We start from the raw sequence: 27,206 nt of genomic DNA, 5'->3' as shown, positions 1-27,206 counted from the left end.
CCTCTGGCTCTTGTTTGGTCTATCTATCCCTTCATAAAGAAAATGGAAGAAATTAACAAGCCATCAATGTGAAAAGAGATAAAGACTCAACAAGGATATAAATCACCCCTTAGTGATACAACCTTTTAATGCTTCTGCTTGACACAGAGCTCAAAGACTGAGAATAAATATAATAAAAGCCCAATACTAAGTTTTTTACTTCATCCAGGAACAGCCAGAGAACGCAAAGTTAAGGTCAATATTCAGTGCCTAAATCTCTTGGCATGGTTTTTTTCATGCAAGTATTATCCAAAGTTGCTGTCAATACATATTTCTTGGCATTTATCACTTTAAGACAGTACTTTGAGATTTAAGTGTAGGACATTACACGCAATTTGCATCTAATAGACCTTTTTGTTTCCTCATGGGCTATGAATGTCAAAAAGACTCAGCATTCCAGGAATACCATGAATGAACTAAACATGAAGCCAAATGCAGGGGGGGGGAAAGGCAAAACACATCAAAGGTGAAGTATGTTTTCAATCAGTCCTTGCAGATGATTCAGCTAGGAACATCAAGGTTGTATAATAACCTGCAGACCAAATTCCCATGCACAGCTGTACAAAGTAAAACAAGAGCAAACAAAATTGTGAGAACCATGATTGTCACTGAGAGCCTAAGGAAACTCACATTTATTTGAACCCTTGTCTGTTTCAATGAGACTTTATTTTAGAGACACACCAAAAACATACAATAATTATGCAGTAGGCACAGAAAAGAATTCAAAATTGACCTCTTTTGGACTTCTGTCTAAACTGACTTTTACATCACGTCTTCACCAACTAAAATTCATTGATTTTTTTTCCTCTGTGTAATACATGAATATGTCAGAAGTGTACATGTTTGCAACAGAGGTGTGTATATGCAGGCATATATATCTTTGTACACACATACATATATAGACATAGAAATAGAGTCACATCTGCATATGCATTCAGATGCATTCCTGTACATTTTTAATATAAGAACCATGGAGTGATTTCTTGGTGAGTCAATTAAAACTTACTTAATTAGGGCTTTGTTAACATTCTGACATTCACTTTTGGGTCATTATAATCCCTCTGTTATCTTTTAGAGGAAAAAGTAACTGTACCTATACAGAATTTTTGTTTTGAAGCAGATGCTACAGGAAAGAATTTTAAAGAAATGACACTGAAAGTTCATAGAATCCTATAATGGCTTAGTTTGAAAGGGACTTTGGAGATCATCTACCTCCCCATCATGGGCAGGGACACCTGTCAACTAGACTCTGCTGCTCAAGGCCTCATCCAACCTGGCTTTCAACACCACCAGGGAGGAGGCATCCAGAGTCTCCCTGGGCAACCCATTCCATTCTCACCACCCTCCTACTGAAGAACTTCTTCCTCAGATCCAGCCTAACCCTACTCTCCCTCATCTTTAAACCATTCTCCTTTATCCTGTCTCTAGACACCCTCATGAGAAGTCCGTCTGCAGCCTTCCTGTAGGATCCCTTCACGTATTGGAAGGCAGCTCTAAGGTCCCCCAGAGTCTTCTCTTCTCCGGGTTGAACACACCAGCTCTCTAAGCCTATCCTCATAGCAGAGGTGCTCCAGCCCTTGGATCATCTTTGTGGCCTCCTCTGGACTCACTCCAACAGCTCTATGTCCTTCTTATGCTGGGGACATTAGAACTGAGTAAGTTGATAAGGCCAAAATGAAATACTTGCTTCTTCAGAACAAAACCAGTAAATTCTTTTTGATGGTTCTTAAAACTGCCTGTATTTATCTGCTTATACCAGCAAATTTTTGTTTGCTTAGCATGTGAGTTAGGGGTTGACTCATGGGAATTCATATGCAGGACTGTTTGTGCTGCAACAGTTCATGTGCTTGCCTTGAGGGCTGATGTTGGCATGGGAATTTTTCCCAACAAGGAAAGACAAACTGTGTCATGTATGAAAGAGATGACCAAATACTTAGACATGTAGAGCACAATAAACATAGTGAAAAGCTTAAAACAACAGTCACTCTTTTTAGCTTGGGAACGACTTAATACTGGAACAGGGCTGTGCGGAGCATTGCACACAGACTGGGTGCCCGCAGGCATATTATGAACAACTGGCAGCCAACCTTTGACTGGAACATGTCATTTGATGAGTCATTTCAAATGCTGAGCAGACTGGAACGTGTCAGAGCATCTTTGTATGCATTCCCAAACCAGCTAAATTTGCTGGCTAAACCATTTTCTGCTGAAACAGATCGCCCGGTGTGAGATGACATTAAAAAAGGATTTGGGCAGCTTCCTCTAAGGTTGTTTTTTTTTTTTAACCTTCAACTTACTCTGAAGTCTAAAATCCACCAGCAAAATGAGATACAGGGAAATGTTCAGCCCTGTGTAGCAATAGACAAAGGATGACACAGTTACACAGATAAAGCTCCTGGTGACATTATTTGTCAGTGACTAATTTTCAGTGCCTTCCACGCTGCTTGGCTGAACTTGTTCTAAGTGGCAGTGTGACTGACTCCACTTTAATCCTGGTTTTAAATAGGTGCAAAAGGAGAATTAATAACAGCCAAATAACACACTTGGTAAGTTCAGAAGGAACATAAATTTCAAGCATTATATACAGTATAGTAACAACAGAAGAGTTTTATAGCATACAGAGCAACTCCTTTAATGAAAAGCAAATATTGTTAACATTCTGCATTCCATTTTGCTCAGCTGAATGCTTAAGTTAATGTTAAACATGTTTAATATTTACAGACCTGGCTGGCTTGGATTGTTTATTTAGTTAGGTTTAACATATGTTCAAAATCCTGTGCCAACAGTGACCACAAAGTGATGGTCAGAGAAGCTATTTGACTTAGATTAAAAACGCTACCTCCTGTCTTAGGGTGTGCAGATGCACTGGATGAAGTTTTAAGATCTCTCTTAGCTCAGGGATTCAAAATGTCAGATCATGCTTGGTGATCATAGCCTGATGAGTATAAAGAGTAGACACAGAAGCTTCTTTCATCAGCAGCCTATCTTTCACTTGTGCCTTGTAGCAGTTTATTCAAAAAAATCAGTCACTGACCAGGAAATCATATATGAAACCTCAAAAGCTAGAGTAATGATGAATATTTAGGTTGAGTCTGCTCTTTGATTATTTTTTTTCAGTTAGAATGATTGATAAACATCCCTCTAGCAAGTAATAATTCTCCACTGACAGATTACTTCCTTTTTAGATGTTTCCAATCAAAGTATCACAGATATTTTGATCACACTTCATTCCTTTACATTAATGCAGCATAAAATCCTCCCACAGCTACATATGTGTCAAATGGAAATATTATATCTAATTCATAAATATTTATTTATAACAAATCTTATGCCTGAAGTTTCTTGGATCGCTAACAAAGATGTAAATACAATAGATTTTTATCCTTCAGAAACTCTAGATACTGATTGTGCTCATCTACATCTTAGGAAGTTCTTCAGTGTGAAGGTGGTGAGACTCTGAAACAGGCTTCCTAGGGAGACTGTGGATGCCTCCTCCCTGGGGGATGTTCAAAGCCAGGTTGGATGAGGCCTTGAGCAGCTGAGTCTAGTTGAGAGGTGTCCCTGCCCATGGCAAGGAGGTTGGAGTAGATGATCTCTAAGGTCCCAGTCTAAGCCATTCTATGATGATTCTGCAATATAGTGCTGGTAAGAAGCACAGAAGAGATGGAGATCAACAGAAGAGATGGAGATGATAGTTTTTATTTTTACAGATCCCCAAAGAATGCTTGGCAGTTTCAGATGTAAACAGAGATGGCTTTGCTCCAGCATTATTTTTTTATCTGACACTGAATGCAGCTTGGTGGTGCTAAATATTGCAAGGGGAAAGAGGATGAGCGAGAGGTCATTGTAATTGTCTGTCCCAGGCTTCTTCACAGGACAGGGTGCAGTTTAAAATGCAGCGGGCCAGATGCAAAGCTGCCATAGGGAAGCCTATTCCCTTTGAAGTCAGTAGAGATATACACTGAAGAGCTTCCTATCCCCAAACAGGTAACCTAGCAATTCTATGATGCCTAGTTAACGAGCTGTCAAACCTTAAACACCACTCATCCCCTCGCCTGCATGCAGGAAAGTGATATGCAGCCAAAACTATATGTGCAACATTTAAGCAACTGCCACAGATGGGGAATTTAGCGCCCTTGCTGAAATCTCTCCAAGAATCCCTAAACCATATTCGAGCATCAGCAAGTGTGTATAGAAATGCTTAGTTATCAAGAATGCCATCTAGTGTACCCTCCAGCAAGGCTCAACCCTAACACACTCTGGAGGTAGAAATAAAGTGCAATTATTATGAACTGTATGCCACTCTGGGTTGTGATAGACAGGACCATTAACAGCAAGCAGAGGAAAATCAGATGGCTGGATCTATTGAAAATCACCTGGCTTTCCAAAGCTACTTAGAGTGCTTTGTTCTGCAAGACAGCAGGAGATTCTTTCTATATATCATTATATAAAACTATTCCACTTCCATCCAGACTGGCTCACTAATTTTTAACTAGGAGGTTGTGGCTGCCTTCTCCTTGGGGGTGTTGAAGGCCAGGCTGGGGGAGGCCTTGAGCAGCTGAGTCTAGTTGAAAGGTGTCCCTGCTCATGGTGGGAAGGTTGGAAACAATGATCACTAAGGTCCCTTCCAAACTAAGCCATTCTAGGATTGTATGGTTCTATATCTTGTGGCAAATCTATAACCAGAGTCCCCCACCCTTTTCTATCTCTGAATTACTCTAAATGTAGGGAAGAAAGCATTTTGTGGAATGAGGCTCCTTGATAGCTCCCTGAATTCTGAGGTAAGCATTAAGCAACTCCAGTAAAGATGCTTGATACGATGTTAGCTGGCAAGTGGTTCATCTTAATCTTGCTACCTCACAGTTGCTCTGGTATGCAATAACAAACTGTAAATTCCTAAATGTTTTCTGCCATCCACTTCACATCTTTTAGTTCTTCACACACAAGACTCAATGACTGCACTTCATCTTTGGCTGACTTCTGTGATAGGACAATCTGTCAATCAGCAGTAAAGGGTTTCCATTCTTACTCTCATTTCAAATCTGCTGGCTTGTAGTGGTTTGCTGCTCTATCTCAACCCTGGGTTTTGTCATCTATGGACAATACTACTGTGAATCATTTGCAGGAAAATAATTTCAGTTTTTATAGAGCTCATATGCATTTCCAAGAAAGGTCTTGTTATGTTTCCTCTGACATTCCAGCTTGCATTAAGCAATCATTCAGACACATCTCCTATGTTATCATTGGCCGTGTAAAAGCATTAGACTTTCTGTTCTACATTATATTACACAGTAAAAAATTCCTTCATTTTCATCTATGAAAACAAAGGTTACATATTATAAGTACCCCTGCCCTGGTGAGACCACAGCTGGAATACTCTGTCCAGTTTGGGGCTTCTGAATTCAAGAGAGACAGGGATCTGCTGGAGAGAGTCCAACAGAGGGGCATGAAGATGACTGGGGGACTTGAATATCTCTGCTATGAAGAAAGACTGAGAGACCTGGGGCTGTTTAGGTCAGAGAAGTGAAAGCTGAGAAGGGTTCTTATCAAAGTCTGTAACTATCTGAGGGGTGGGTGTCAGGATGAAGGTGCCAGGCTCTCTTCTCGTGGTACCCAGTGACAGGACAAGGAACAATGGGTACAAGGTAGAACACAGGAGGTCCCACCTCAAGTGACAGAGCTCTGGAGCAGGCTGCCCAGAGAGCTTGTAGAGTCTCCTTCTCTGGAGACTTTCAAAACCCACCTGGATGTGTTCCTGTGTGACCTGCCCTGGGTGATGCTGCTCTGGCAGGGGGGTTGGACTGGATGATCCCTGGAGGTCCCTTTCCAACCCCTAACATTCAGTGATTCTGTGATTTAGTGAGGAAGGAAAGTCTAATGAACAGGGAACTAACTCAGCATCTTAATCACTCTATACTTCCTGTATGGTTTTATCAAAGTGTTTAGCTATACTCTAACTTCCTCCTTTATCAGTCAGAGGTAAAGGTGCAGCTGCCACTACTGAGTTTTGTGAAGGTAAATAATATGAAAAACTGTGAAGTGTTTGAACAGAGCAGTAGCAGAAGCAGGTAATATTTTAGACAGATCTGATGCCTTGCCCCACTTCCTGCAGTGCTAGCACCTGCTCTCGTCTCTGTAACATATTTGCAATAAGCTTTGTCAACAGCACTTCCAGTTTGTTTTAAATCCATTAATGAAAAGAGTAGATGCTTGAGGTGTTTAGTGAGATTGCCCAGAGCATGATCTGCAGCTTAGCTGTCAGCTACAGCATACCAATGATGCTGTCAGAGGAGGAGGAAAGCTGAAGATTTTGCTCTCTCAGATGGCTACACAAACACTGCGAAGGCTGACACCATGGATACTACTAAAGAGCATGGAAATTGTAGTTCAGTAAACTGATTTACCACAGGATACTAAGTGTTTCTCACTCCTGCATGATTTTCATTGAACTGAAATCTACATATGATTTACAAGCCCACTAATAAAAATTTGCATTAAGAATGCATCTTCACTGCTGTCACTGAAACTGCTCCATTTAATGAAAATATACAGCTTTAAGTCAATAAGGAGAGGGATCATATTATTTTTTATATTATTATTAATTATATTATTGTTTGTAAATTTGAATTAAATTATGTCTTATCAAAACACTGAGGCATCAGTATCCTTATGATCTATATTTTCCACCATGAGAATAGAAACAGCAAAGTAGAATTAGACCTTTCAGCACCCTCCTAAATCTGGAAGATCCTTGTCTGCTGTGCAGTCTCCTAGCAGATTCTATACTCTTCCTCATCCTGATTAATACCTGGGCATTTAGCAAGAAAATGGAACTAGGTGAAAAGAGATAAATATTGAGCATTTAGGGAAACCGTGATGAAAGACCTGTCCCTTTTTTATTCAAAGCTTGTCCCTGCTCTCATTGCAGAGCTCTTGATGCCCCTTCAAACTGCAGTTACATGACAAGAAACACACTCCAGCTCCATTAGTCTTGGAAACAGCCAGAAAGCATCTCAGCAGGAGGTATGATTTGCCCCATTGTTGTTAAACACTGTAAATAGTGAATGAAAACCTCCTGCTAAAGGTAGGTGAAGTGAAAGTCTGACAGAAGGCTGCACCTTTCTGGGAAAATCAACTGCATCCTGAAACTCAAGGGTAAAGAAACACAATAGTTAGGAGTAAAATGAATAGAAACAAAGGGAAAAAATAATATTTTTTAATGAATAAAAAGTGACATTTTTCTGCATAAGTCAGAGAAAGTGCATGAGAATGAAAGTAAAAAAACGTGGTTGGTTGCATTCTATGGACTCATATAAAAAAAATCAAGATATGCTCATAATTCTGTCTTAAATACATGATGGCATTTAAAAAGACTTGAAGCTACACATATAGACATGCAGAATAACTCAGACATGCAGAACAACTCACAAAGTAGGCATGAAGGGACTGGAAAGCTGATCTGTTGCTTGGCAAAACTAGTATGGCTGCTTTGACTTCACCTTGTCAAATCTGGCATTGACTTATGCCAAATTTCCTCCATTTCTTCTTTCTAGGGAACTGATTGACTTCAGCCAAGCAACCTCTCTGAGATCTTCATAGCCTTTATAAAGACAAATGCAAATTTTCAGCTGCATAATGAAACATTATCCAGGTCTCCAGATGGCCTCCTTTTCATATTCTCAAGGTCTGGTGTGACTGCTGTCCCAACATGTAGCAGGTCCATGACACCTGAGTGACAAATGGGTCTGTGTAAGGGATTGCTGTGGCAAGAACTTTGTACCTCAGTGCAAACTGAACTCTGTGAACTCTCAGGTAACACACAACACGAGAAAGCCCCAAGCAAGTACAAGCCCATGTAGTCCTCTTCTTGCACTAAAAGAAGCAGCATCACTCCTAGTGTAGGATGTCCCTGCTGACTGCAGGGGAGTTGGACTAGATGACCTTTGGAGGTCCCTTCCAACCCAAACCATTCTATGATTCTATTAAGTTATGTTTGGCCCAACTTCAGCTACTGTTTGTTAAAGACAAAGTGATTTCTTGTCATTGTAATGGCATTAATAACAATTAAGAGAGAAAATCTAAAGCAGCATTGAAAATGTGTGTGTGTGTGTGTATATATATATACACACACATATAGATGTATCCCTGTAATATTAATAAATATCCCAAATGTGAATTCCCAACTGCCTGGGACATTTCCTTTTGATTTTCCTTATACCAAAGAGACAAAAATAGAAAATAGATATTAGGCAACATAAATAGTGCTCAAATTGTTAGCTAACTAGCAAAGGTCAAGATTTCTAATTAAAAGATCTTCATGTGAGGATGCATAGTAGGTTATCTATAAGCTTTCTTGTGGAGAAAAACAAACATTCTGAATAAAGAACAGATCTCAAGATTCCTAATGGTGGTTTCCAGTGATTTCAGGAATTCAAATAGGAAACATTATATAATGTATGTGATCCAAGGGCTGGAGCACCTCTGCTATGAGGACCAGCTGAGGGAACTGGGGTGGTTCAGCCTGGAGAAGACTGGAAGGACCTTAGAGCTGCCCTCCAATACCTGAAGTGATCCCCTAGGAAGGCTGCAAAGGGACTTTTCATGAGGGTGTCTAGAGACAGGACAAGGGGGAATGGTTTGAAGCTGAGGTAGAGTAGGTTCAGGCTGGATCTTAGAAACAAGTTCTTCAGCAGGAGCATGGTGATACTATGCAATAGGCTGCCCAGGGAGGTTGTTTTTGCCTCTTCCCTGGGGGTGATGAGGCCCTGAGCAGCCAAGTCTAGTTGAGAGGTGTCCCTGCCCATGGCAGAGTGGTTGGAGTAGATGAGTTCTGAAGTCCCTTCCAACCTAAGCCACTCTAGGATTCTATGATTGTTGTGAAAGTCACCATTTTTAGTGGCACTATTTTCCACACACACTTTTTCAGTAGTATTTTTAAAGCCTGAATGCAAAAACTGGATGCAGCCTGATTCCTGAAAAGCTCAGCAGTGACCTGTGACTTGTCAAAAGTTGGAATGCAGAAAATAACAGCCACAAAAATTGTTCAATACACAAAACACCTTAAAATCCAGCGATTGCAGTCCTCTGCCTGATTAACTATCAGACAGAAGAGTTAAAGGTGACTTGATTGACAGATACTAACAGTGCATCATGGAATCACATATGTTTACATAATTATTTTAGGAAAACAGTTGAAAGATTTTGTACTGTCTTCGATTTCCTCTTAAAAAGAAAAAAAAATGCTGTTTGGAAGAAGCTTCCTAAATCATGCATGACACAATGGCAGGAAAAAAGAGAACATTTTTCTCCACTCAATCAGAGCTCCAAAATAATAACTTTATGGCATTATAGTCATGGAGGGTTGGGGTTTTTTTTCAGTCACCACCCACTTTGTCACTTTTAGCTGAGTGACAACAATTGAGAAGGCACAAATCAAAAGTTAGCTGTTGTTCCCAAAGATTTGAAGACCCAAAAAGCCAGATGGAGCACCATTTGCCCAGCAGGTTGGTGGGTTTGGGTCATAGCCACTGCCTTTTTTTTTTTTTTTTTTTTTTTTTGAGCTTGTTTATGGCGAGAGGAGTGTAAGATGATATCCAGAATGTCTACTTTGTGCGTGGAATGGGAGCTGGATGAAATGTAGGCAGTGAAGTCCAAGAAAGTGATCCAGAAAACGCATGCAGCAAGCAGTTGTTAAAGCCAACAGACACCAACACTCCAGAAAAACCTTCCTGCTCAGCCTACAGTGCTTCCCAGTGGCTTCTCTCTGCATCCAGCTCCCACCTTGTCTCCTGGGTCCCTTAGGCAGGAGGAAACAAATGCCTCCAGCTGAGCTCTGCCGCAGGCCAGTGACATTGTGTCATCACAGTGGAACTGAGTTCAGCCAAGAAACAGACTGCAACGTGCAGGAACTGACCTGCAAGATGAGAGCAGTGCTGCTGCTGCCTGCCTGCCTTCGAGGCAATTTGTCCTGCAGGTTTCAGGGGAGCTGCACATCACTTACATTGCACTCAGTCATAGTTTTGGGCTTTGCAAGTGCTGGTACCAAGGTTTCCCTCTGGCAGACACTTGGCAGGGCTGAGGGCACTGATGAGCCTCCCTGTCCCTGCCCAGCCTATCAAGGCCTCGCTCACTCTGACCATAGCCTGGGACACTGTCAGCCCCTCTAGGGCCAGCATTCTAGAACATGAGCTATAGCCCTACTCTGTTTTCCCATCCATGGGCTGATACCCTAGCCTGTGCCCAGGGAGGTGCCCCATGCCCAGGCTGTCTTGCTCCTGGTTGAGGCTGAGATGGACTCTGACCACTGCCCCAGGGAGCTCCCTTGGACCATGGTTGACCTCTGTGGGGAGCCACCATCTCACAGGGTGTCCTGACAGGTGGCCCTTCACCTGTCCTATGTCACTGCCCACCACAGGCTTCCTCAGTCTCTGTCTCTTGCTCAACCTTCCAGCACAAAGGAAAATAGTGTCTGCCCTTCCCACTGTTCAGTACCTCCTCAGCAACACAGCATCCTTAGTGGTCAATATAGAGACCAAAGAGAGAGCAACTTTCATCAACTGACTTTTTCCTTTTTGCTTCTCTAGCATTAAAAAAACCCAAACACTCCACTGCACCCCTGAGAGAGAAAAACAGCATTACAAACACATTGAAACAAGCTGTCACTGCCTTAAAATTTCCTTTTCACGAGCTAAGGAAATTCCACAATTCCAAAATGACAAGCACAGCGCTTCTGAGAAACCTCTGTAAACTTTGACTGCTTGCAAGCTTCTTGGTTTAGCCAGGTTTATTAATAGGAAACACTGGGGGAAAAGATGATGAGAAAGCCTATTTTCAGGAAATCCAAACCAATAGCATGATCGAAACTGAGGGATTTTTCCCTGCAGTAAACCAAACTCCTAAACCCTTTAAAGGTTCGCTCATCGTTACACAAATGCCTTGACATAAATCAGTCAAGTATAATGAGGCAATAAAGTTTAATTCATTCACAAATACCCTGGCAATCAGCCATGCTGGAAAGAAAATTCAGAGGACTAAACAGGAACTTCTGAGGGTTTCCTGAAGCATGATTTAGACAACTTTTGCCAGAATGTGACAGGATCTCCTTAAATCCAGAACTATTTTCATCCATATTATTATGTTTTGCCACAACTGAGGACTCCTTGCAGAACATTTTTGGTTCTACAGTTCAGCTTACATTAGTAACCCAAACAATATTTACCAAAGGTTTAAGACTGACTTGTAAAAACATACTTGGCAACAAAACTCCAAGCTTGGCATATGAAGGACTGGCATAGAAACTGCCCCAAAGCATTTTCTCTCCCTTCCCAAATTTTGCATACAAATAAACAGAGGGAGCCTGAAATATTTGTATGTATAAAAAAGAATCAAGATAATATTTCCATATGGATTTTTCACACTTGTGTAATTCTAAAGTGGGATGAATACCATAGGGTTCATTCTGATGTCTTCTATTAGAGAGGTTAAAAATACCTACAATTTTGCCAAAAAAAAAAAAAAAATTACAAGTCATTTCTTATTCCAGATGATGGAGGAACCATATTTGAGCTTCTTACTGGTTATTCATCACTTTAATTCTCTGAAGTGGGCAGAACACCACCAGCCCTGGGCATTTCCCTATGGCAGAGGCATAAGGAATAGGAAGCAGCCAAAAGAAGATGAGCTCTGAGTTTGATTCATCTTATACTGACTAACAAGGTCCTAGCTAGGCTTGTTTTCCTTTTGTCCCTTCCTTCCACATGAAGTGCCTGGTTTCTCTGAGCATGAAGGAGGACACAATATATATCCTGTGCAAAGAGGCTGCCCCTTTCTGGAACCCTCAATATTATCACACTGTTAAGCCAACTCAACATCACTACCAAAGTATGCTTCAGGCAGACTGAGGGTCCTGCCATGAGACACACATCAAAAGAGGAATTAATTGAGGACCTGTAAAGAGGTACAGAGCTGTAGGAAAGAATAATTTCAGAGTCTAACAGACCTCAAGGATTCTCGACATTTTAAGGACCAAATCACATAAACACTCCACTTAAAAGTCAAATATTCATCCCTTTTTCTTCCTTCCACTCTTGCTTTGCTCTCTTTCCACATTGACACAAAGAATGATGTGAAGGAAACAGTGAAACTCCTTGAGCTTTCCTACTCTTAGACTCTTAAACAGATTTTTTTCCTAGGGAAGGGAAAAATTCCCCAACACCCAGAGGTGAAAAGAGGGAAAAATATAGTCAAGGTACAAGTTGTATAAAGGATTTTTTTCCACCAAAGCTCAGAGGGGATTCTGGCAAGAGGCAATCGTCTGCATAGAATCAGAGAATATAGCAGAAGGAATGTGTGATGGAAAGGAGGACCTCCTGAGATGAAGCCAAGAAAGGCAAATTTTTTACTTCTGTACAGAAATATTACCCTTTAAGGAACTGAGGCCTAGGGAGTTTTTAAAGCTGTTAAGCTGGATCCTTTCAGGTAGCCACTGAGCTGCGGAGTGGAGAGAAGAATTAATGAGTGACTCAGATTCCACATAACTCCGGTTTAGGAGCAGTTTGGGCAGCATGAGAGTTTTCTTTTTTCCTCCATTTTTTTTTTTCTCCCCTCTTCTCTGTCTTTGAGAACTCAGTCATTACATAGGATATAGACACAAAAAGACCCACTGGTCCCCATAAAGACCAACTAGATGACAATCAGTGGTTTACGGGAGTTCAAACACAATATGCTCATGATGCCTTGTTGATGGGAAAGCCTTTGCCCCCTGAGCTCTGCAATTCACCCATCTTCAGGAGTTCAGTAAATTCTCCCAAGAAATTCAGGAGCCTACTGGCTTAGACCCATGGCAGCATTAGGGTGGTTCAATTATTGTTAACATAAAACTACTATGGAAGTTCACCAGATTTTCCTGGTTTGGAGCTAATATGACATAAAAGAAATCTGGGTTGAACAGATCCAAACCCCCTGCCAGACACAGGCTCACAGTATGCATACAGACAGTTCCTCCAGTTTTACTGACAGGCAGTAATTTGTTAAATTGCTGTAATTCTGGCTGGATTCAGGGCAAAGGTCTCATACTTTACAGCTACAGAAATGTGTCTCATCTTTTTATCTAAAATTCTGTTGCTATTTCAGTAAAACAAGGTTAGACATGACAGCTACAGCAAAGCTATCACTATTGTCATTCCATTCCTTTTACTTTGAAACTGTTTTACTTTCACTTTTTCTCCCTTATCAACTAGCAGAAAATTATGCTATGACTTCAGAATAGTATAATTCTTCACAATAGGATGTAGTCTGTAGATGCTGCTGATGTGTTGTAATTCTCCCACATTCACAGAAGAAGCAGCTAAGGGAACACCTTACGGCTTTCCACAACTACCTGAAGGGAGGATGGAATGAAAAGGGAGCAGCCTCTTCTCCTTGGTGGCAAGAAACAGGACCAGAGGAAATGGTTCCAAGCTGCACCAGGGAGGGGTTAGGTTAGATATTAGGAAATACTTCTTCAGTGAAAGGGTTCTCTGTCCAGAGAAGGGCAATGAGGCTTGTTAAGGGTTTAGAGCACAAGTTCCATGAAGAGTGGGTGAGGGAGCTTGTGTTGTTCAGTCTGGAGAGGAGGAGGCTGAGGGCAGACCTCATTGCTCTCTACAACTCCCTGAAAGGGGGTGGGAGAGAGGAGAGAGCAGGCTCTTCTCCTTAATGGCAAGAAACAGCACCAGAAGAAATGGTTACAAGCTGTGCCAGGGGACGTTTAGACGGGTTCTCAAACATTGTAATGGTCTGCCCAGGACAGTGGTGGAGTCACCAGCCCTGGAGGTGTTCAAGGAGCATGTGGACCTGACATTTAGGGACATGGTTCTGTGGGGACCCTTCAGTGATGGGTCAAAGGCTGGGCTGAACATGTTTGGAGGTCTGTTCAAACCAGATGTATTCTGTGCTGTTTCTACATCCCTTCAGTTTTTCTGTTTTTTAAAGAACATCATCTTTCCATGAAACAGAGCACTGACAGATCTCGTCACATATCTGTGGCTGGTTGGCAAGAACCTTGTAGAGGTCTCTTGCTTGTATAAAACTTCAGGAAGAGTCAGTCTTTGCAGCACTCTTTTTCATGATTTCCCAATATCATTTTAAGATTATTATGATTAAGTACCTCAGCAGAAATGCACATCCATCTATGCATTTCCCATGAAAACAAATTTCAAATATCATTATTTAAAGCATACTTGAGATGAGTGGATTCCAAAGGCCTGTTATGTTAGAAGGCTCCTTGCCTTTGAAATGCTACACATTCAGGTTTGCTCCCTTTCAAATGAGGAGAAGGCTGTGACACTGACCTCAGTGTTGACAGGATCATATCTAGGTTGCAGATTTCCCTAGTTTGAAGAAGATGTTGGATCATCATTCTCTTCTAATCCAGGCTGATTTTCTACACAGAAACTAAATTTCCTTAGATCATGCTGCTGCTTTGATCTTTTATCTCTCTTTAATTAAGAACTCTGAATCATCTTTACCTTGACAGACTATCTGCTATCCCTGATTCATTTTCCCTTGGTCAGATGAAAAAAAGGTGACTTTTGGCTGCTTTTCATTCTTACCTTTGCATAGATGGTCTAGCAAAAGTGACTAACATTTTCCTTTCTATTCATTTTAGTCTTTTCTGCTTTTTGATACTTCCTTACAAAGGCTGTAACCTTTCTGTCCTTCTTGCTTCAACCCTTATAACATTACCAATAAAGTCATTTGCTGCCTGCATGTAGTAAATTCTTATTAAAACATTTTAGATTATTTTTTTTTTACATTTATTTTCCCTTGGAGTACAGAGTATGCTGGGAAATGGTTTGTTCTTTTGTTTTTTTGGGTTTTTTTTTTTTTGCAATGGATACTTTTGGCCTCATTAAATAATTACAAAATAAACCAGAAGGAGCTGGTTCCAACCATTATATGAGAGATAAACAGTTTGTAAAATGTAGCCTAATTAAGTAATTACTCAATAGACCAAAACAATTCTGATCTGCCATGTAGGTAATGTGCAGTTTTCAAAAACTACCTAATTAAAGTAATTACCCAATAAAGCTGATGGTTCCAAATGAGTCCCTTCTTTTCTTTGGGTACTTGGTGCCCAGATGAAAACAACCTAATTGCATTATTTCTTTAAAGAGGTATTCTGATACATCAATCAACATACTAAGGTCTCTCACTTCCATTACTTTGCAGCTTTTTAAGTTGCAGCACTATGGAAAACATCACAGACTTCTGTGATCTCTGGGTGTCAAATGAGGGGTTGCTTCAGTTCCATGTAAAAGTCTGGGATGCCTCTTCAGTGACAGTGTGACTCCTCCTTTTTCTCTTCCTATACTTTCATTTAAAAATGAAATGTCAGAGCTCCCTTTTGTAAATGTAAGCTCTATGGATGACACCTACTTACCTGATACTAACATCAATGTATATATATTGCTCTGCTGTGAGGACAGGCTGAGGGAGCCGGGGTTGTTCAGCCTGAAGAAGACTCCAGGAAGACCTTAGAGCTGCCTTTCAATACCTGAATGGATCCTACAGGAAGGCTGCAGAGGGACTTTTAATGAAGGTGTCTAGAGACAGGACAAAGGGGAATGGTTTGAAGCTGAGGGAGAGCAGGGTTAGACTGGATGTTAGGAAGCAGTTTTTCAGTAGGAAGGTGGTGAGACTCTGGAATAGGCTGCCCAGGGAGGCTGTGGATGATTCCTCCCTGGAGTTGTTCAAGATCAGGTTGGATGAGGCCTCAAGCAGCTGAATCTAGTTGAGAGTTGTCCCTGCCCATGGTGGGGAGGTTGGAGTAGATGATCTTTAAGTTCCCTTTCATCCTGAGTCATTCTGTGATTCTATGATTCCATGATTCTATGATTCCATGATTCTATAATTCCATGATTCCATGATTCTATGATTCCATGATTCCATTATTCTATAATTCCACAATTCTATGATTCCATGATTCTATGATTCCACAATTCTATGATTCTACAATTCAATGATTCTATGACTCTATGATTCTATGATTCTATAATTCCATGATTCTATGATGCCATGATTCTATGATTCCATGATTCTATGATTCTATGATTCCGTGATTCTATGATTCCACAATTCTATGATTCTATGATTCCATCATTCCATGATTCTATGATTCCATGATTCTATGATTCTATGATTCTCTGATTTTATGATTTGGAGTGCCAGAGTGACATACTCCCTCTCTAATAATTTATACATTTTAACAGCAAAACTTTCCTCCTGTGAATGAGTTTTGCACAAAAAGGCCCTCTGCTTGGCCTAGAATGATTTCATTTTATACTACCTCTCTCTCCACACCCCTCAGCATAAAAGGAAGCATCAGCAAAAGCGCAGTTTTGCCGATACGACTGTGCTTACACAGGCGATTTCAGCAGCACCGTTCTGTCAGTCACACATCACACTTTACCACTCTCCTCATCAGCATAGCTGTTCCAGCAAAATTTTGTATTACAGACCTGACCTGAGTCTCATTACAGTGGCCAAGGGTCATAGGTTATAAAGTCACAAAGACATGTTTGGAAAACAGCAGTGCCCTATCTTCCATTCATTTTAATTGGGTTTGAACTTAAAATGGAAGTGGACATTGTTTTCAATTTTTTTTTTTTTTTAACCAAGAAATCTTTGTGGCTACTTCTGAATTGTTTAGGTATTTTTACCCACAAAATTCTGTTCCCTTTTCAGCTGGTTTTGGATCTAAAGTATAGGGCTATGGAAGGAGGGAGTGAAAGGAGCATTCAGAAGAAGAAAGATAGCTGAGTAGACTCAAGAGAACGGGACACATTTTTATATCAACTGAAAGGTGCACAAGAGACAGATGAAGACCCCAAATTCAGTCCCAACTTCCAGAACACTTGTTTTACTTTGGTGGAAGATGTAGCAGCTTGACAGCTTAAAGAACTGTGGTCTTTTATTTAGGAAATTCTACAAAGCTTTGGATATTTAATTTTAGTCATCCAAGTGTAAATTCATTATATTTATTTTTAGAAACATACTTAACCTTCTGTGGCTCTTTGCACTGGTGTATGCAATTAAATGGCATTTGTTATTCACCATTGCATTTCTGATACCACAATCAAGCCTGTAGCACATGTCTATTCTTGTATTAATGTAGCTGAGTCCAAAACTTCACAGGCATGGCATAAACTAATTGAGGTCTTCTAGCTATGACAGTGAAATCCCAAGTCCTCACAACAGTGTGACAGCTTTACTGTTTGCAGCACTGAAAAACATCTTATCTTACAGTAGACAACACACATAGCTGTCCAGAGGAGCTTTGGTTTGGAACAGAGTGAAGAGCACGTTGAAGAGCCAGCAGTGAGATGAGAACCCCAAACCTAAATCAAAACCAGATCTATTAAAACAGTAAGCCTACTTTCAGGATTTTCCCTTGTGACAATATGCCAAAAGAAACAGTTTTGTTTCAGTCTGGAAAAAAACACATTAGTTAGTAAGGCAAAGCTTATCCTTGTTTTTACAGTAACTGCAACTGAGTAAGTTAGATTATAAAATTCAAGCACAGAGATTTTAAAATGTTTATATTTCACAGACACAGAAAAGACCATGGCTATGATCCTCACTTGCCTTAGAAAGAACTTGGATTTCCTGTTTGCAAAATCTCTGCAGCACATATAGCAACAATCCAGATTTTCCACCAAAGAACATTCAATGTCATGATTTCTTGGAGAATTACCTTCTTTTCTCCCTAGCCATATCATCTATTTAGATAAGGGGAGAACTTTGACATACATGACCAAACTGACTTTTTGATTCCTGGGACAGCACATTTGTTTATATGGTTCTCTATGCTGTGAAAAAAAAAAATCCTATTATGTATTCTTCGTGGTTGCAAGAGAGGGGACTTATTAAATATAGGTCAGGACATACATTTGAGGTATGCACAGACATAATCACTTTCTTCAGCTGCCAAAAGGAAAGCAGAGTGGCACAACCTCTGTGTCTTCTGTTTGTGAAACTAAGGATGGGATGACAGCCACCTTCTCCAGTTTCCTTGTATCTCAGTTGAAAGCATAATATTCTAACTTCTCCCAGTATTGAGATCAACCCTGAAATAATATTTCCTGCTATTTATTGGTGGCTATTGCTCTAGAGAATTGGAGGAGGTAAAAAATGATTAATTTAAATAAATAAATAAATGCATACATACATATATACATAAATAAACTGAGGGTAAAAGGCAAAGGTTACATAAGAAATCCCCAGTTTCCATTCCAAGTCTTTTATTTTTTCTCCTTTGTTTTCAGAACTGCTTAGTGACCAGATCTGGGGTTCAGTTGTGATTGCCTTAAATGACTGGACAGAGAACCAGGGATCTGCATGTTTTTCTTGCATTCAAAGCAAAGTAATTTTTTAAAAGAACACTTAGGCTGTGGAACCAAATGCCACAGAATCTTGAGGATGTCAGATGTACAAACAGGTTCAAAAAGATATTAATCAAATGCATAGCGGATGGGCTGATTAGTGGCAATTAACCATGACAGTTCAAATCCAAGCTTTTGCTCAGAGAGTTTCTGCATTAGTGATCAGCCAAAGATGGGAAGCAATGTGCCAGAGAAAAACACACTGCACTTGCCCTGGCTCTTAGGCTGCAGTTTCACAACAGCTACACTACCTCCCACCCTGGGCATGCATTCCAGCCTTGTCCATTTCTCCAGCTGGCCCAGGAAACTAATGCAGTTGAAAATTAAGTGGTGTCAGCCAAGTCAGCTTCCTGATCTCAACACATAATCACAGTTGCTTAATTTTTATTTTTAATTTTTTTCTCTGTAGTCTTCTGCTAAGAATGGATTGATGGTGGTTTATGAAGCCCTACAAACCTCTGGTCAACTCCCATGTAGTGGGCTTTATACTATGCTCCTCTGAGCCACACCATCCTCAGCAACACTCTGCAGTGGTGGGAAGGTAGGGAGGCAGTTGTGCTGGCTGGACTGCTGAGTTTGTGGTAACTATCCACAATCCAAAGCATAATCCATAGCTGCACAGGATGAGCTATCTCACTCCTCCCACAGGATAACAGGCAACTTGAGAAGTGGTCTGCTTCTGCTGAATTGCAGCTGTGCAGTCTGAGCTGGTGATCTCTCCATCATGGCAGACCTGTAACTGGTCTTTAGAAATAATTCCCTGTATGAGCTCTCTAGACCTTCTGGCCTTTTTCAGCATTTGTTTTGTCTTAAACCTCCCTGGAGATGTCTGGTTTTTTTACCAACAACTCTTCTACACCGACATCTAAATTACTTTTCTTCAAAGGTGCTGTTAAACCAACCCTTAATTTTATAAGCTCATCAGCTGAGCCTGTGGTGAGGTCAGTTTGAAGAGCTCCTGGGATGTGCATGTGTGCAGCTGTGTAACTTTTCCCACTTTGCAACACTTATCTGACTTCAAGAGGAAGCATACAGCATTGTGAATTATTTTCACAGTATATGGGCCTCGCTGTGCTGTGTTTTAAACCCCACCCCACTTCAAGTGCCATGCATATTTTCTGCTGCATTCATTCACTGCTGAACTCCACTGAGAATGGCAGTAGTGTCCTGAACCAACAAAAGCACTTATTCATTTTACCTTGAAGATTGCCACTATTGCCACTGAAGTCAATAGGGACACAAGGGTTAACTGTTTAAACAGATGTCTCAGAGCTTCTTGACCTGAGAACAAAAATTGTTCCTATTCCTAAATCTCTGGACTGTTAAGTAAAACTACATAACTTTGTTTTTGTATTCTCTGAAGAATGAGAAGCCTCAAAGGGAGATGGCTGTGGAGGAAATCAAGAATTATCTGTGAAATCGTATTCAACCACTTATTACAGTCAAGAAAAGGAGGAAGAAAAGAAAAAGACCACAGTAAAGCACCCAGACAATATTTCATATTCAGGGTTTCCAAATGCTTAAATGTATCTTGAAATGTTGAAATGCTATTTCATGTTATCATTTTTACCATAGTCAGGAAAAAGCTTTTTTTCCCCCTTATTATTAAAACCTTAACAATATATTTAGGAAAAAAAAATGTAAAGAAAAGAGGATTCAGATAACACAAAGCAATTAATAATTTAAAACCATATTTTGAAATGTTTTCCACTTGACTTGAAATTTAAAATTAAATTTGCATTTTTCTGTTCCAGAGCTCAGCTTCAGAGTTCTACCATCTTGACCTGATAGTGGTAGAAGTAGTAGTATCTTTGTGGAGTATTCCTTAGTCAAGCAATGATCCATTTACCAAACCAAAAATGCAGTATTCTCCTACATGCTCTGGTGAGTGATGGAGAGGAGTGGAATAGAGATGGAAGGTAGCTTTTGGTGGATGAGGTTGTACCTTGTCTTTTTATTTCAGCCATCATTAAGAGTTTTACATCTTTCAGCACCTTCAGCTCCTTTTTTTTGGGTGCCAGCTCTTTTCTCTATCTCCAGATATACTCCACATGAGAGGAACAGATGAAAAACTGTAGTGATTGCCTGACTTTGCTCCTATTGTCATCTTTGTTGATGTTATCTTGGTTTAGGTGTGTGAGAAGGCAACCACCCTTGACTCTCTCTGCTGCTGTCACTTACAGCTCTGCCGAGTGGATCCACAGTGTTACAAGTTAGAACAAAGCAGTTTGCACTCATTTATCACACAGACAGCTGAATACACATGGTTCAAAACATTAGAGAATCAACCTCCAAATCCTTCTGCAACAGTTTTCTATTCTAACTTCAATAGTTCTCTAGGCCCTAATGGACCAGAGAGAAACATTTCATTTCAGAGCACAACATATCACACAGAGCACTTGTGAATGATGTCCCTGCCCATGGCTGGGGAATTGGACTAGAGAGTATGTAATGGTCCTTTCTAACCCAAATATTCTAGGAGAATGGAATTCTCACCACAGGGGTAGTGAGACTTTTATGTTTGCTTTCACAGTCAAGGGAGACCTGGGCTGCATCAAAAGAAGTGTGGCCAGCAGGTCAAGAGAAGTAATTCTCACACTCTGCTCTGGTGAGACCTCATCTGGAGTACTGCATCCAACTCTGGAGCCTGCAACACAACAGAAACAGGGACTTGATGGAGCAGGTCCAGAGGAGGGCCACCAGGATGATTAGAAGGCTGAAGCACCTATCTTCTGAAGCCAGGCTGAAAGAGTTGGGGCTGTTCAGCCTGGAGAAGAGAAGGCTCAAGGGAGACTTTACAGTAGCCTTCCAGTACCTGAAGGGGAAATACAGGAAGTCTGGGGAGGGACTGCTTAAAACGGCTTGTAGCAATAACATGAGAGACAATGGTTTGAAACTGGAGCAAAGAAGATTCAGGCTGCATGCACCCTGCAAGTTGATAGTGACTTGAAGTCATTCCTTGGGATTTCCAGTAGGAGATAATGCTTTGTTCTGAAAGAAACTCAGCCTAAGGTGTCTTTCCCATTTTACACTGAATGACCTAACCACAAGGTTGTTTGGGTATGGGTGAGTCTTTTTCTTCCTGTACTGCTCTTCCATATCTCTTCCCAGGATCTTAATTTCTTTGAAACTTACGTTGCTGTGGGAAGTTCCCATTTCAACAACACGGAATTCCCCACAGAGGGAAATTCTATCGTTACAAAATTCCCAGTTACTGCTGATATTATTCTGCAAGAAATTAGTTCCTTAAGTACCACTGGGTGAGGCTTCCAAGTTCTCTGTATTAATGAAAACTAGCTACATCCCTTGAGAACTTCAAAAGGCATTTCTCAGAGGATAAAGGAGAAGCCTCCTAAGGTGTTGCAGCTGCTAATTGTAGCCCTGAGACTGCTGATAACATTCATATGAATATATGTTTTTTAAGAAGTCTTCAGATAAATATTTCTTCCTTCATAGTTATGGTATTTAAATAACCCAATCAGGAAAACAAAACATCAGCATTTTCATAGAATCCCAGAATGGCTCAGGTTGGAAGGGACCTCAAAGATCATCTACTGCAAACTCCCCGCCATGGGCAGGGACACTTCTCAACTAGACTCAGCTGCTCAAGGCCTCATCCAACCTGGCCTTCAACACCCCCAGGGAGGAAGCAGCCACAACCTCCCTGGGGAGCCTATTCCAAAGTCTCACTACCTTCCTACTGAAGAACTTATACTCAGATCTAGTCTAACCCTACTCTCCTTCAGCTTCAAACCATTCCCCCTCATCCTGTCTCTAGACACCCTCATGAAAAGTTCCTCTGCAGCCTTCCTGTAGGTTCCCTTCAGGTATTGGAAGGCAGCTCTAAGGTCCCCCTGGAGTCTTCTCTACACTGAACAATCCCAGCTCCCTCAGCCTATGTCACAATTAGATCATGCTGTGGGCATTTCACTAAGAATACAAAAACATTATGAGTTCTTACTGAGAATTTCTGAATAACAAACATCCAGAAAAAGCTGAAATGTAAATGGATTTGTAGATACTCTGCATGCAGGAAAGGGAATGGAATGAAATAAATCAAATACATTATTCAGCACAAAGTACTCTCCCAAGTCCCTTTTTTTCCCCCCTTTATCTAGCAAACTACAGAACCAGCCTTTGCTTTCTGGGGATTTCATTAGTATGTGGAAGATAGACTGTAAAAACCCTTGTCCACTAGGGAAGTATTATCTTTTACTGGCAATCTTTGAAAGCTACTGAAAAATGACCTTTTACTATCAACATATTCATGTCTTCATCTCAAGAAAGAATTTCAAACTTAAACCATATATGAAAATTGGATATAACCCTTCTTTGCACTCTGGGGATATGGATCCTTCACAATGTCTGTGTTACTCTGCTTTATGTGCACCTTGTACCACGCTATATTATCTGGGAAGACTCCTCTGGAGTGCAGGTGCAAAAGTACTGGGTTGAATTCCTTCTTTTTTTTTTTTTTTTTTTTTTTTTTTGTGCCATTTTTCCAAAATGAAGTTTCAGTGGTAATGTAGCAGTCATGGCCAGGTTTCCTAGGGCTTTTAGGTTGTTTTTTGAGAGTTGTAGGAAGCCTCTTAAACTGGGAGTGAGATGCAGCATGGCTCAGTTCAGTGCAGTGACCTGAAACATGGGAAACCAAAGCTTGTGGAGTCTCAGATGAGTGTTCCACGTTTTGGGAGATGCTTCCAGGCCCTTTGGTTAGAGCTCTTCTAATCTGTGTGGATTACTAAAGCTATGGATAAGAATTTTAAAACTCCTAAACTGATTTTTTTTCCTTAGGACTCAGGTATGCTATAGCTCAGAAGCCAAGCACAAACTCTGAAATTCTCACATAATCAAGTTAACAAAATAGCTTGGTGATACCATGAGGGACAGTCCCACTCCTTTCCCCTTCTACTAACCTCAAACTGTTGCTGATGCCTTTGAACCAAATCTAGTAGTCAGCGAGTTGATTTAACACACTAAACAAGCAGGGAAAAAGTCATTTATAAAGCAGTTGGTGACATTCTTCTGATTTGGCTTAGTCAGCTCCTGTAAGAAATGCATATGCTAGGATTTAATCTTCAGCTCTACTGATATCCACAGGAATTCAAGAGCATGCCTACCAAAAGCTTTCTGCCTTTTTTTTTCTTTTTTTTCTTTTTCCATGAAACCAACAGTTCATCACAAAGCATGAGGAGAACACAGAGATTGGAAACTCTTCTCAGATATGCTGAGAACAGAAGGCTTAAAACAGGTAGACATTGCTTTTACTCCCTCTCTCTGAAGATACCAGCTCCTTTCTGCAGGGGAGACATTCCTCTGAGAGCTTTAAACATCTAGATAGGGGCCTGTATCTAAAACATTACACAGGCCCAAAATGAAATCTCAGGCTGAAGCACCTAATGCTGCATGGCTGAAATTCTGTTATAAAGTGGCTGCTGTGAGCAAGAATTCAGAAGTTAAAAGAAAGCATAATGTTTTTAAGAATTTGCAATTAACACGATTTCCTAAACCCATCAGTGTGGGAGTTCAAAAACCAGCATTAATATTAACACTCCCACAGTAACACTCTGCAGCATGAAGATTTTAGATTAGCTTCATTTTAGAAGGATAAATAATAAATTGAAGTGCCAAATCATTTTGTGGAAGGATCCTGTAATGCAAGTGCCTCTTAAAAGGAAAAAAAAATAATAATTAATGCTTACAAATAACAAAATCTGTCTCTGGTGAGTCCTCAGGAACTACATCACACTTTAGAATAGATTCCTTCCCTTATCTACTTTTTTTTAGGCTCCAAAGCACCTTACATGAAGGGCTTTGATTTGCCAAATGTACAACATTGATTTTGCCATACTTCAGACACCAAAATTCACCGTCCATGTAGTATAAAAATTCAGTGTTGAGGTGTAAACTGAAGAGATGAGGTGCCAATAGACTTGGCTGTCTTATTTCTATCAAAGAACAGTGAATATCACTGAAGACATTAAAATCTTAAACTGACAGAATCAAAAATGCCAGTACTTTGCTACCAGAGGGATGGAGCTGATGAGGGACTTTTTAAGATGTCAGGTAGTGATAGGACTAGGGGAAATGGATCCAAGCTGGAGGAGGGTTGATTTCAATTAGATGTTAGGAAGAAGTTCTTCACCATGAGGGTGGTGAGACACTGGAAGAGGTTGCCCAGGGAGGCAGTGGAAGCCCCATCCCTGGAGGTTTTTAAGGCCAGGCTGGATGTGGCTCTGGGCAACCTGATCTGGTGGAAAGTGTCCCTGCCCGTGGCAGGTGGATTGGAAGTAGATGATCCTTGAGGTCCCTTCCAACCCTGATAATTCCGTGAGTTATTTTGCTTTTGCTCCCCATATTCTAAACCTCTCTGTTAGGATTCACTGGGATTATCCAGAGAGTTAGGTATAGGTGAATACATGTATTTTTGTTTCAGGCCCCAGTCTGACTAGTGACTGAAATAGCAATCTTTTTAGTCATTATTTCAAGTTATTGTATTTAGAGTGGGGGTTTTGTTCTGCTTAACCTTTTTCTAACTTCAGTACTGTGAACATTCAGTATCTACAACTCACAGTTTGGGTTTCAATGACCTTAAGGGGTTCTTGTCACTGTCCACTTTCCAGAGTGTTAGGCACAACAAAACAGCAATCAGGAAGTTAGGATAAATGGCCAGGCTGGATGAGGTCTCGAGCAGACAAGTCTAATTGAGAGGAATCCTGTCCATGCAGGGAGGTTGGAGTAGATGATCTCTAAGGTCCTTTCCAAACTGAACCATTCTAGGATTCTATGACTATGACTGGTCGACTGCAAAACAGAGATTCACACAGAATAAAAACCTCTACAAAAGCAGGGATGGAATTGTTAAAATTTATTATTTTTTTAAAAAACATGTTAAGAGGAGTTGTAGCCCCTTTTAATACTAGAAGGAAAGGTTTTTCTCCCATATAATCAAAATAAATCCTTGATTTCATTTACTTGAGATTTTTGAGAGAAGCAGTGTCACTAAAATTCCACTGACTCAGGAAAAATAAATGACCAGATTAATTGCATTCAGTCACAAGAACACAGATGCCCTGATTTGATGCTTGCACAAGGAGGGTCATGTGTCTTTATGATTCAATAACACACGAGTAGTATCAGCTGGTGCCCAGAAGCTGGATTCTTCACATGTGATTATAATTAAGAGTAATGAGCTCAGTGAATTCACAAGCAACTTCTCCATCTCAGAAAATGCAGAATGAGATGATAACTTTGATTAATAATCTGTGTCATTTGTTGCATGGTTCCACTTCTTGGTCTCCAAAGACTGTTTTATAATTGAGAGAGCGTCTTCTGACAGCTGCAATCTGCATCACAATGTTGTTTTCACACATGAGACAACACTGATTACTAGAACACATCCAACACATTGTAACAAGAATGAGTACAGCACAGCTCCAGAAATTCAACCCCTGTACACCACACTCATGCTCTTGCCTTTACCTCAGTCAGACAAATGTTGTTCCTCTATCCCAATCCCAATCACCTCTTCCAACATCTTTAAATATTATCATTATTCAAAGCTGCATTTTCAACAATATGTGAGCATATCATATTGATGTGAGCATTTGATACACACTAGAATAAAAGCAGGGACTTTAAAATCAATGACATTACACAGCTGACATGGCGTAGACCTGGAGGCTGATCTCTCCTTTTACATAGCTGATTGAGTGGATCATAGAATCATCACAGAATCATATAGCTGAATGAGTGGATTGTAGAATCATCACAAAATCATACAGCTGATTGATTGGACCACACAATCATCACAGAATCATACAGCTGATTGATTGGATCATAGAATCATCACAGAATCATACAGCTGATTGATTGGATCATAGAATCATCACAGATTCACAGAATAACCCAAAGTTTTCCCACCAAAGGATAGCTTCTTCCACTGATTTACCAAACCAGCACAGACCTGTAACACAGAAGTCATTTTCCAAAGTGCACTAAGTAGAATTAGCTACAGTTAGGTAGGCTTAGGCAGCGCACTTAGAAGTCTTAGAATCAGACTTCAGCCCAATAACTGAAGGCTGTGGGAAGATGAAATGAGTGCCTAATAATGCTTAGCCTTGAGAGGATTTACCAGGGCAGTTAATAAAGATCAGTGTGTAACCAGAAGCAAGAAGCCATGCTCTGGAGTTACAGCAAAGGCCCCAAGTGAGCTATGCTGAAAACAAATGCTTGGTCAGAAGGCAAACAGATGCAGAACTCTTTTGCTGAAACAGGGATACAACTGAAATGCAAAGACTGCAGCTTCAAAGGAGCTATACATCACTAATACTTGGAGACATCATGAACTTACTTCAGCAAGGGAATGAATGGAGTAGATAAACATCTAAGCAAATAATTGAAGTAAAGAAACAGATTCATTTGGTTTAGTCAGCCTTTTTCATATGGGTAGCCAAACTTACATATAGGCAAAAAGGTTCTGAGAGATGGAGTCCAATGCATTCACCACCCTGAAATTCTGGAGCTATGGTGCAGAAGTGGTGCAACTATTAAACATTGTGAGTGCACAGATTCACAGACTGCATTGGTTTCAAACCACTGCCCCTCATCCTATTGCTACAAGCCCTTCCCCAGCCTTCTTGTTGGTCCCTTCAGATATTGAAATGTAGCTATAAGGTATCCTCAGAGCTTTCTCTTCTCCAGTGCACACGCATAAGTACTTCAAATTGTTGCAATATTTAAATG

The sequence above is a fragment of the Indicator indicator genome, chromosome 20, assembly GCF_027791375.1.
Source record: "Indicator indicator isolate 239-I01 chromosome 20, UM_Iind_1.1, whole genome shotgun sequence".
In the NCBI taxonomy this organism is placed as follows: domain Eukaryota; kingdom Metazoa; phylum Chordata; class Aves; order Piciformes; family Indicatoridae; genus Indicator; species Indicator indicator.
Note: the sequence above shows the minus strand (reverse complement) of the source record.